Here is a 13,651-nt window from a genome sequence, read left to right on the forward strand (position 1 = left end):
GGAAAACTTTAATTTTTAACTGCCAATTTGTCTGCACTCCTCAGTTTTTAACCTACTGGCTCAGTGATAACTTAGGTGACCCTGAGGTTTTTGTTGACCTTACTTTCAGAGATCAAGGCTCCAGTTGGGGACATTCCCCCTCTGGGGATATTTTTTGCTCTCATTGGCTTCAAAGCAAAAGGAGCCCAGAGAAAGATAATAAGCACAGTGGGGACGTCTGGGCCAAATTTTTATCAAGAGTATTTTGGTGTAGGGTTTTGGGGTGAACCAAACTATGCACAACCTTTTAATCACATTCAAAGCCCTAAATGATAATGGTTGTGTGTAATAAGTTAAATGTGAATTGAAAACAAGTCAGTTGAAAAAAAATAACTGATATGTTTTGGGACCCTAAGCTAAAAATGCTTCCTGAAAAAATTACCTAATTCAAGATTCTACAAGCACAGTAAGGAATATGAGGCTAAGAGAAGCCCTGTCACCACCCTGCTGGTAACCTCACTTCTCTGTTACACTTCTCTGAAAGTTCAGTTTCTCTTTGCATAAAAAGAAAAACAAGCTGTCATACTAATCATTATTTTTTATTGTTCATTCCCTGATACTGGAAATTTTTTTTCTGGAAACGACCAGGTAGCAAATATTATAGGCTTTACAGACCACACAGTCTCTGTTGCAGCTATTCTGTCCTTGTAGCTAGAGAGCAGCCACAGGCAATATGCAAACAAATAGGTCTAGCTATGTTCTGACACAACTTCATGTACAAAAACTGGTGACCTGCAGGCTACAGTTTGCTGACTCCTTCAGTGTTTAATGCATGCTTGTATACTATGAGCCAGGTGTGTGTTAACTACTTTGCATACACTAGTACACCTATTGAGGTAGGTACTATTGTTTATCGTCAGATTATAAATCAGAATGAATCCAAAGCTCAGAGAGGTTAATCCATTTGCCCAAGAAAACTTAGCTAGTAAATAGCAGGGCTGAGCTTTGGCATAAAATCCACCTGCCTCAGCCTCTCCTATTTTTTCTTTAAACACACTTACCTTCCTGCATAAGAGAGCTTCTACAAGGGAATTGCTAAGCTCTAGCAGTGTAGACTAGGAAATGTGACCCAAATATTAATAATTCCAACTGTGAGTGCTATAGAAGGGCATCAGAATAGTTTGTCACAGAAAATATTTTCCAAATGATTCTTGGCATTTAGTTTGGTAATATGGGTCAAAAAAATTTTTTTCCCTCATATATGACTGTACTTGTTTCACCCATATTTTAAAGGGGAGGGATTCTCCTTCTCTACAAATGTATTTAATAATTTTACCACTTGTTTTTTCCCTTGAAATCAAGAGAAGAACAATTAATATGTAGTATTTACTTAAACCTGAGTTTTGTTTTGTTTTTTGTTTTTTGGTTTTTTTTATTATTTTTTTTGAGAGGGCATCTCTCATATTTATTGATCAAATGGTTGTTAACAACAATAAAATTCTTTATAGGGGACTCAATGCACAATCATTAATCAACCCCAAGCCTATATCTCAACAGTCTCCGATCTTCTGACGCATAACGAACAAGTTCTTACATGGTGAACAAGTTCTTACATAGTGAATAAGTTCTTACATGGTGAACAGTGCAAGGGCAGTCATATCACAGAAACTTGCAGTTTTGATCACACATCATGAACTATAAACAATCAAGTCAGATATGATTATTCGTTTGATTTTTATACTTGATTTATATGTGAATTCCACATTTCTCCCTTATTATTATTATTATTATTTTTTTAATAAAATGCTGAAGTGGTAGGTAGATGCAAGATAAAGGTAGAAACATAATTTAGTGCTGTAAGAGGGCAAATGTAGATGATCAGGTCTGTGCCTATTGACTAAGTATTAACCCAAGCTAGACAAGGGCAACAAAACATCCAAGGATGCAGAAGATTTCTCTCAAAGAGTTTTGTTTTTTAAGTAGGAAAAACCCAAAGCATATTTTTTTGTTTTCCCCATAAGAAAAAAAAAAAGAGAGAAAAAGAAATGGAAACAATGAGAAAAACTTGGCAAGCACCACAGAGATAGTGAACCGTAATTCAACATGAATGCCATTCCCATCCTTTTGTGTGATTTGACAATCACTGAGGGGCTTGCATTTCAGCTGCACCGTGTCTGTAATGTGGAAAAATGTATGCGTTTTTACAGTAAGGTTGCTGGATTGTTACTCAGGCAGAACAGCTCATTTGGCCAGACTTAGAAACATCTTGAAAATTCAGCTTGGTTTATCTCCATCAGGGAGGGGAGGACTCCCCTAATGCCTCATGTCTTCCAACTGGCTCTGCTGGGCTCCCAGGGCAGGCTGGGACTGACCAAGAAAGCAGAGAGTTCCTGCATTTTCAAGGTGGTAGGAAGAACCAAATGTCAAGCCTTTCTATACACTGACTGATCTGTGATGCCCTTCATAACTCTTTTTTTAGATTTCCCAGAAGATCTTATCAGAGGGCCTGTGGAAAGGAACATGGGCTCAAAGGAAAGTCTGTAATACATCAGAGGTTCCCAATGAACCTGACTTGGGCAGGGTAAACTTCCTCACTTCAAAGGTTACCTCTTAACCCATCAGGTCTGGAAGGGTACAAACAGACCCCAGGATCTGGGCTTCCAGGACAAAGCACACATACACACCTATGCATGTGTATGCCCATGGCTGGGATGCCTGGAACACCCTTACTTTATGACAGTCATGCTGACTTATGAAGCCTAGTGAGTGTGGCCTCGTGTTAGGATTGGAGTTAGGAATGCTTTGTGGATAGTAAACCTCCTTGGCACTTCTCTGAAGGTCCTCTTAGATGAACTCAGTTGAAGGTATGATTCAACCAAATCAGCATTCATAGTTTATTTTCTGGGAGTAGTGATTCAAGTGCATCATTGCCACCAACATCATCATCAATTAGTAATGAGTGACCAGTCTGGAGACAGCACTATTCATCACCTTTCCTTCTAGAGTTTCTCACTTCCAGGAACCCACACTCTTGAGATCCCTATGCTGATACTTCATTTATATGCCCCACCCAAGACTGGCCTTTCCAGCCTGCTACATATCTCAGCACTTACTCATTTCTATAACCCAGGCACAGATATGTTGCTTGTGTTGGCGTAAAGTCTCATTGCATTGTTTTCAAGAAAATTAATCTCCTGTTTTTTTATTGCAATTAGGTCTGAAGGAGGAGAAACTGGATAAAATTTCTCACTGCTTTTTTTCTGACTAACAAAGGAATACCAACTGTATCAGATACTAGGTTGAATTATAGTTTTCCAGGAGAACCTATATATATATATATAATGTATAATATATATATATATTATATATATATATATATATATGATTTACATAATCCATTCACTGATGCCAGACTCATCCCTTGACACACAAGGAAAACTTAGCTTGTACAAAACAAAAGGAATCAAGTCCATTTTAATATTCAAGATCAAATACTAAAGGAAACAAGTGATGAAATGTTCAGTTTTAGAAACACAGTGATTGTTTCTGTTCCTAGCACTTTGATGTGTGAGAATTTTTCAAGTTCATAATTTGAATCATAAAGATGATGACTTTCGGGGCTAGGCTGCTCCAAAGGTGCCTGAAAACTTGGGGATGCTTTTCAGTTCTGGCAAAGCTACTCCCAGGGATCCTCTCAGGGACAATGGAATATTTTGCAGTTGAAGATTGAATAAAAGTGGCGACAGAACTCAGAAAGGAAGATATTCTGGTAATGCTCAGAATAATTTTGAAAACTATCCCAAATCTTATTTTTATTCTTTTCCTACATGAACTCAGTCCCTGGCTCACATCAGATGCTTTCCTGCCTCTCTGTTTCCTCTCATGTCATTCCCAGCTTGACAGCAAGGCCACGGGAATGACACCATGGCCCTCCGGACCCTTTCCCTGAAGCCACCTGTGATCTTCAAGGCCTGGCTTGAGTCCCTCCTCTTCTTTGTTGCCTTCTCTAACTATTCCAGCCTGTACTGAGTTTCCTTTCTCTCTGATTGCCTCCGGCACTTGGAATCTGTCTCATACCATTTAGCAGTTAGCTAATATTTGGTATTGGTTCAAGTTATTAACTGGGATTCAAAACACTTATGTTTTAGCACAGGTTCATTTACTAGGTAGATATTCTTAGATCATATCATCTTTCTGATTTTCCTTGGTCTTATTTTCCTCATATAAGAAATAAAGGAATAAGTAGATCATCTATAAAGTGGCTTTTAGTCAAATTCTATTACTTCTGTTGCTCAAGTAGAATTTTATTGCACATAGAACCACATCAGACACTTCTGTCTTCTTCATGCCTAACTGAGTGCTGTATGCAAAGAACTCAATAAATGAGTATTTAGTGGCTGATTCAAAACCCCAGAAATTCCAAATATTCTAATTTTTATTCTTTTCTTCTTTGGATAGGGGAATTAATAGTAAACATACTGTTGTTCTGTGCATGCAGTCTACAATTATCTCAAGGTTTTCTATGTTTCCTATATTAAACAGTATTGTAAAAATAGAATTGGTGTTCAGATGATGACTCTAAAACCCTATACAATTTTAAGTATCTCTTCATGCATGGCAAAGGTTCTCCACAGGGGAAGATTTGTCCTTCAGGAGACATATATATAGCAATGACTAGACATTTTTTACTGTCAAAATATGGAAGTGCTACTGGCACTTAGTAGGTAGAGACAAGGGATGCCATTAAATATTTCACAATGTACAGGATGGCCTATTACAACAAAGAATTATTTGGTTCAAAATGTCAGTAATGCTGAGGTAGAGAAACTTTACTGTATAGCAAGCCTTTTGAGAGTAGTGACTGTATCTCATTCATATATATTCACTAGAGATCAACACTTACTTCTCACAACCTGTAAACACTGACCTAATTCTGGGGATGGAGGGGTAGGTGAAATGGATGAAGGGGATAAAGAGGCACAAAATCTCAGTTATAATATAAATTAGTCATGAATGAAGGTACAGCAAAGAAAATATAGTCAATAATACTGTACTACCTATGTTGACAGATAGTAACTATATTGGTTAGAATGAGCATTTAATAATGTAGATAACTGTCAAACCACTATGTTGTATACTTGAAACCAGTATAATATTGTATATTAACTACAATAAGAAAAGAAAAAAAAAACAACTGACCCAATTCTGTCAGTCTGGTTTTAATATTAGGTGCATTTTATGGAATTAAAATTGTTTCAAAATTGATTAGCTATGTGAACATCTTACTTTGTAATTTTTCAATAATAAGAATATAAAATTAACTAGAACAACCACCATTCTAACAAATAAGATTTGGCATCAGCCTTTAACACCATAATTCTCTGTATTGAGCCTACACAATATTATTCACAAATAAAAACATAATCCCTTTATAATGTGTTCCCTGAAATTGACATTTTCCCTGTGAGTCAGGTTTAATTCTGGTACACGAACTGCACAAATATGAAGCACACAGGTCTAAGACCTGAAGATGAGTGCTGGTATCCAGTGTTTCTGTGATTGAATCAGTGAGTGAAGAAAGAAGTAAAAGAGAGACGTTTGGTGCTTATACCTTTAGTGCTATTTTCATCTTCCCAACTTTAGCTTTGAATATAGTGCTTTTTAAAAATGATTTGAGAATTTATGTACATTCCCTAGTTATTTGACCATGGTGGTGTGGATATTTAGAAGATGCTAGTTTCTTGACTGACTCACCCATCCGATCAAACATGTATTGATTGATCTCATTTACAAGGTCTTCTGTGGTAAAGACTGAAGAATGAGGAATCTGTTCTCTAGCAGTGTACAGGCAATCAGGACAGATGAGACATATCTGTATGTATCTATAAAATAAGATATTTAAAGTTTATGAAACAGATGCAAATAAAGATCTAGTTGAGAGGAGGAGAGATTATTTCTAACTGGTGAGAGTGGTTGGGGGAGATAAGTGATTGGGATATGGAAATATGGACTCTCTTTACAGAGAAATTAAGTGCTCATTTGGCGCAGTAGTCTTGGCTCTTCTGGTCAATAGCAAAGCCACCATTTATTGTGTGTGGAACTTCTTAATGCCTTTGACATTCCACGTGAACTTCAAGAGAAAGAGAGGTTTTGTAGCACATCTCCAATTTATTAGTACATATTATCACTTTATTTATTTGTCAGGGTTAGAGTTATGCAGGACACATTCCAGAAAATGCTGTTCTGTTCTAAAGGAGCTGAGTGAATGTGTGGGAAGACAAGCCTTTGGATTTTAACAGCACATTTGGGGGAAGTAACTATTCTCAGGTGCCAGGCATAATGCTGTGTCTTATACATAACCAATCTCATGGGCCACCTCAACCCCAGCCCAGAGAAGGGTTTTCTGGAAACCAGGGCAGAGCTGAGAAAGGCCTTGAGACTTCTAGGTGCCATGTAGGATCACACAAATGTTTCATGTCTGTTTTCTCCATTATAAACTAGGAATCTTGTGTGGCTCCCTATCACAGGCAAGACTGACTCCATCACTTAGGCTGCTCCTTACCTGTCAGTAAACAGGAACAGCATATGAACAGCAGGTTCCAGGCCTCTTCTTTTCCATTTCCAGATCAGAGATTTATTCTTTGGGTTTATACTTTTTAAAATAAAATAGCTGTGACAGTTGTGAAAGAGGTATGGAATGCTTTTTAATTATAAATATTTGTTTCATATATTTGGCAATGGGGCCTCCTTGGAATTGAGGGGTCCCTAGGTCAAAATGTGGAACCCATCTGACAAGATCAAAGCCTCCTCTCTCCTCTCCAGAAGGCAGAGTAGACACATCAGCTTGATCCAACACATACTTTTCTTGCAATCAGTGGGTTATTTATTGTTGTTGCACACAGTGACAAGCAATGAGACAAGGCAGTGACTAGGGAAGCATCTAGCCAAGTGACTGCTTCCTCTGAGCATCTGTAACAGAACATTTTAAAATAACAGAATACTAGAGTTGAAGGGAACTTAGTGATCCAAATAAAAGAAACCAGATCCCCTAGACAGGAAAGGGAGGAAACTGAGGCCCAGAAAGTTTAAACAACATTTCTCAATCTACCAGGCCATAAAAGCAGATTTTGGACTCCACATCTCACAACTAAGTTAGCATTCATTTTCCTATGCCACAAATTAGGACTCATGATTTAGATTTTATTATACCATACAGTGTCTATCCTCATGTGGTTTTTAAACTTTTATTTGAGTGTAAATTGGGATTCCCTTCTATCCTTTCCTTAGACACAGGCTTTGGAGACTTATAACTAAAAATATGGATTGTTCTGGCAAAATTGAGTCCAGACAGAGTGGAACACAAACAGATCTGCAAAAGGGAGTCAGTTTTGCTGAAAACACACCGAGCTTGAAAAATGAAAGGCAAAACTTCCAGGTAATGTGTTTGGGGTTTTAGTGAATCCAGAATATTGAGAAAGAGTTGCAGAAGTTGGATCAAACTGCTCATTGCTTGACTTGCTCAGCCCTGCTCAGCACTGCAGGAAAGTTTGGTAGAAAACATTGGAAATAGGTTTAATCTATAACTATCCCACTGGTGAGATGGAAAGCATTCTATTGGCCAGCAGGAAACAGTTCTGTCTTGGAAGTACTCCAAATGTAGGAGCATAAGGGTGGAGGCAGTGTGCACACATTGCTTCAAATCAAATAAATCCAGCTCTTTCAGGAAGTCTTCCCAGATTAAACCACTGCAATAACCATCCAAAATGATCTTCAGTTCATGTTTTTATTCTCAATATATCTACTAAACAATTAGCAAATATTACTAAGCACCTACTATGTGTCAGGCACTGGGGAATACAATGCCTAATTTTAGAAGTGGTCTTTCCCTCAAGCTAGTTGTCTTCTATTATGGAGTTTTCAGAGGACCTCTGGAAATTGTCTTTGACCTGCAGTTCAAGGACACTGCACCAGTTGTTCGAGTGCATCCTTGACTTGTTGTGGAACTTGATTTAACTCCATCCACAACTGAAGTTAAAATGTCAATACTCCTGTGTGATGCACCCTGTGGGATGGGGGATAGGATAGCAGTCAGGGATCATGCAGCCCTTCAGAGAAAATCATAATAAGGGAAGAAAGTGGGCTTAAAGATCCAGATAGCACAACATGGCATGGTCTGGATATTGAAGAGAGCAGTGGTTTCAGCTTTGGTGTGACCAATTCCTCCCCACCTTCCATGGATATACTTACTTCATTCCACCATGTATTATGCTATTTACATGTCTCCTTCACTATCTAGACTGTAAGTCTCTTAAAGGTAAAGTATGTATTTTTTTAAATAGTAACTTCTGTGTTTTCTCTTATTCCAAAGGAAAGGCAAGTTTATTATCAGACACTCAGAAAATAAAGATAAGCAAAGTGAAGAAAAAGCTAGTTAATATGGTGGTGTATAACCTTCTAGTAATATATGCAGATCTAAATATACATACATACACAGACATATTCACATGCTCATACACACAAGTAGCAATCTGTAAGTGGATAATAAAATGGACTGTAGATGAACTGCTTTGTCACCTACATAAAGGTAACCATCTATCTTTGTGTCATTAAATATTTATCAATACCATCACTTTTTAATAGCTTCATAGTAATCTATCTTGTAGATATATCATAATTTATTTAATTTTTTAGAGTTGGGCATTAATCCCAAGTTTTTGCTATTATTTTTAAAAACACAGTAAATATCCTTGTGGTTAATTTTTTCCTACATATCAAAGAATTCTCCTTAGAACAGAATTCATAGGACAAAACACAATTTCATGAAATCTGACAAATTTTGTGTAACAGCCATCATAATCATGATATAGAACACTTCTATCACCTCAAAAATTTCTCTTGTGCCCATTTGCAGGCCATCCCCTCACCCCGTTCCTTGGTTGCTGTTAAACACTGACTTTCTTTCTTTCACTAGGATTCTGCCTTTCTAGGATGCTTCCCCAGTGACTGCCTTGTCTCATTGCTTGTCAGTGTGTGCAACAACAATAAATAGCCCACTGGTTGCAAGAAAAGTATGTGTTGGATCAAGCTGATGTGTCCACTCTGCCTTCTGGAGAGGAAAGAGGAGGCTTTGATCTTGTCAGAATGGGTTCCACATTATGACCTAGGGACCCGTCAATTCCAAGGAGGCTGCATTGCCAAATATATGAATGAGATCTCATATAAATGAGATGTTACAGAATGTAATTTGTTTGTTTGGCTTCCATTACTTAGCATACTGCTCTGGACATTCATCCATGTTGTGTTTATTGTTAGTCTGTTTCTTTTTATTGCTGAGTTGTATTCTATTACATGAGTGTATCACAATATGTTTATTCCATTTACTCTTTTCCAAAGTTTTTGGCTGTTATGAGTAAAGCTGCTATGAATATATGAATTTAAGTCCTTGTGTGAGCATGTATTCTCATTTTTCTTGAGTAAATATTTAGAATCTGAATTGCTGGATCATATGGTAAATGTATACTTAACTTTATAAGAAGTACACATTTATGAGCATTTCAGTTGCTCTTGAATATAATGTGTCTTTCTGATTTCAGAAATTCTAAAGTTCTAGAGTATGAGTGATAGTTTCAATTATGATTTTAATTTGCATTTTCCTAATGACTACTAATGTTGAGACTCTTTTGCCACGTATATATATATCTCCATTGGTAAAGTGTCTGCATATAGCTTTGCTGTTTTTGTAGTTGTTTTCTTCTTAATGAATCTTAAGAATTTTAAAAGATGTATTTTGGGTTAAACTTCATTGGATATGTTTTGCAAATATTTTCTCATGTAGTAGTTTGTGGCTTGCCTTTTAATTTTTTAAACAGTGTATTTGGAAGAGAAAAACTGTTAGGTTTTGATGAAATTCAATTTTTCTATTTTTAAATACTTTTTATGCATTTGGTATCCAATTTAAGATAACTGCCTAACCAAAGAGCTCTATGATTTTCTCCTATGATTTCTTCTGGAAATTTTATAGTTTCAGCTGTTCTGAAAATTACAATTGGTTCTGTAATCCACTTCAAGTTAATTTTTATGAATTGGAGAATTTGAGTTGAGATGATTCTTTTTTTCATTTTTGCATATGAGTATTAGTTATTATAACACCATTTGTTGAAAAGATTTCCTTTCCCCTACTAAATTGCCTTGGAACATTTATTGAAAATCAATTTGCTATATATATGAGGGTCTACTTGAGAAATTTTAACTCTATTCCTTTTATCTATATGTTTAACTTTATGCCAGTACCATTCTTTTTGTCTACTGTAGCATTATACTAAATATGAAATTACCTTTGTTCTTTTTTCAAAATTATTTTGGTTATTTTAGTTCTTTGTATTTACATATACATTTGAGAATCAACTTTTCAATTTCTAAAAGGTGCTGGCTAGGATATTGAATTGGAATTTTATTGAATCTATAAATACATATGGGGTGAATTGACATCTTAACAATATTGAATGATCTGATCTATGAGCATGGTATAGCTCTCAGTTTACTTGTCTTTGAAATTTTTTCCACAATGCTTTATAGATTTCTGTGTATAGTCATGCATATATTTTGTTATGTTTACATCTAAGAATTTTATGGTTTTGATGGTGCTATGGTAAATGATCATTTAAAAAATTTCCATTTACAAATGTTGCAAGTTAAAATACATTTGATTTTTAAAATGTTGATCTTGTGTAATGTGTACTTGCTAAACTCACATATTTGTTCTAGTTTATTCTAGGTAGATTCCTTAGGATTTTCTATAATCATGTCATCTTTATATAAAGATGGCTTTATGTTTCCTTTCCAGTTTGTATGCCTTTTACTTCTCTTTCATCCTAGGGGAGGATAGGGAGGGCAGTTACTCAAGCCTATCTGGAATGGCTTGAAGGAAAGCAGAAACATGTGACTTTGGTTTTTACTGGGGGTAAGGAGTGGCGCCAGGATAAGTGTTCCTCTGGTTAGCATCTGTGTGGTTTGAATTCTGCTGTGCCAATGGAGAGGATGTGTGGGCCTTCTTATGGCTTGCTCACATGTTGGGCATAAAGAAGTAGGAGGGGGAGGACTTGAAAGCTGTCAGAGTTTAACATCAAAACTGGAATCAGACTCCTTATTATAATTTGATTTGCTAAAATGATTTCAAGGAAATTGTACCATTAGCAACAGGAATTTCAAAGTTGATGGTCTAGGTACAAGATAACTGCTTTGGTTTTTGGTTTTTAATTTCGTCTAGATGGTCTGTAGGAACTTTAAGAAAATCAATTACATGGAAAACAAGAAAATAATATTGCCAGCCATGTGCTATCAGCTGTAAGCTCTATTCTACCACCTAAAGACCCTTCTGCTGCTTAGCCATCTTTACGTTTGGCTTTATTTTATAAATGGTGGATGTAATCCCAGGCAATTATTCTCTAGGCCATCAAATCTTGTCTTTTTATCAGCTGGCCAACCCCATTGTGAATTGCTTGGTTGAGGAATATAAAAATTATTTTTCGTATTTTCATGCAGACCAAAAAGATAGGTGTCAGAGCTGATTTTACCTATCACTGAATGAATCTTCAATAACTTGATTTCCTGCTGTTAATAATAATATAACTCTTTCCTCCTCCTTCTCCCTTGAATTCAGAGAGCTCAGCACTTGGGGCAATTCTGGTCACTCCACTTTTGAAACCAACTCATCACTTGCATTCTTGAATTTCCGCCAACCAAATTACTAAAAGAATGTGTTCCTGAGGCAACTGCTTTGGAGATGACACTGATTTTGCATTTTTCTGGTGACAGGTGTTAGGACCATGACAGTTATGACTCACTGGGAAAAGAAATCCTAAATCAGATTCTGCCCAGGATGTAGGCACCCAAGTTGTCTGACATCTGCTGTATTTATTGTTGCTGCAAAAGGACATCTTGTTTTCTCAGTCACCACTCATTTAACACCATCCCTCCCCAGGCGATCTGTCTGTCTAACCTGTCTAGGGAATGCTGGAGATTTCATATGGTATAATTTAGATACTTTCTGGTTGCTAAGAGCAAAAGAGATGGTGCATACCCCCAAGTTTAGTTAGCCCTACAGAACAGAACAGCTGGACTTGCATTCAAGGATGGTATTTCTTTCATTAGTAAGGAGGTTAGCAATTTCTGACCAGAGGGCAAATAACACTAAAATTGTAAATACCTCAGATTTTTCTGTCCTCCACAGATAAGATGTTTTGTAACAACATGCCTTCAATAACTTAGAATCTCACTGGGAGGGTAAAATGGGTAAGTGACTACCTACAAAAGAAGTTGTTAGTGTGAATTAAGAATCCTTAGAGGACAAGTGGAAAATATAGGATATAAAATGATTAAATAATAAATAATTGTAAAATAATATTTCATTATATGCAGATATTATGCTAGTAGTATCACATGCTGAAAAATAATTATTTCAATAACAGTAGTAGTAATAATAATAATAAGACCTAACATTTCTTGAACATCCACCATAATGCCAGGCTGTACTAGTACTTTTACAGACAACTTCACCATTGTTCAAGGTAGGTGCTATTACCATCTCTATTTTTAGATGAGAAAACTGAGGTTCAGATAGATTAAGCAATTTTCCCAAGGCTCTGCTGCTGATGAGTAAGACATAATTGGGATTCTTATTTTCAAAATTCTTTTTTCCCCTAATTCCATGTGCTTATTCTATGGACAAATGTCTACATGAGTTTGAACTAGTGTGGTAATCAGAGAAAACTCTAGAGAAGATGCCATATGAGATAACCTTGAAGCATGAGTTAGAATATGAAAAATGGAAATAGAGAAAGGACCTGGCATTATAGGTAGAAGATGTAAAGGACAAAGGCTCTAAAAGCCTTGTTTTCTGAGCTAGCTCCTCAAGGCCCCCTGCTGGTTTGCACATCTTGTACAGGTGTATGAAATACTGTATTGTGTTCTGACATGGTTGTTTGGTTAAGGCCACTCTAGTATGATTAGGTAATGGAGTCCCCTCTAAGGAGGACATGGTCTCTGAATACATTGCCTGTGGAAGGGATCACTCTTCTCAGAGGACACTGATTCTCCTAATTTTGGGGGGAAGCTCTTAGACAGGGAGAGAACAGCTGTATCTTTTAAGTCTGCCTCTTTGTGAGTCTGGATTTTGAGACAAGTTGGAGGAAAGATTACTGAGTGGTGACAAATGACTTTTACTTCTACCTGGAGGCTAAGGGGGCATCCCAAGAGGCACCCCTATAGAAGGTATCCTGGACAAAACAGCTGAAGATACTCTGGGAGACAGATTTATCTTTCTTCATATTATTCTATTTCCCTTGAGTGATCTGAGAACTTTCAGCAAAGTTTTATTTGAGTGCTTAAATTTGATCTTGGTTATTCTATGTTATTTCAGCCAAAAAACAGTAATGGCCCCTGAGGTCAGGGTGGCAGGGGTGGCAATAATTTATCGCGTCTCCCCACCTCACTTCTCTTTCTCTCTCTCTCATTCTCACTCTTCATTTCTTGCTCTCCATATACTGCTAGACACTTTTGGAGTGCAGGCTATGTGCCAAACACTGTGTTAAGAACTTCATACATTTTGTCTCAGTTAATGCTCATGCCAATTCTTGAGGAAAGTACCTTTATATCTCCATTTTATAGTTGAGGG

This window comes from Manis javanica, chromosome 1 (genome assembly GCF_040802235.1).
Source record: "Manis javanica isolate MJ-LG chromosome 1, MJ_LKY, whole genome shotgun sequence".
Classification (NCBI taxonomy): Eukaryota; Metazoa; Chordata; class Mammalia; order Pholidota; family Manidae; genus Manis; species Manis javanica.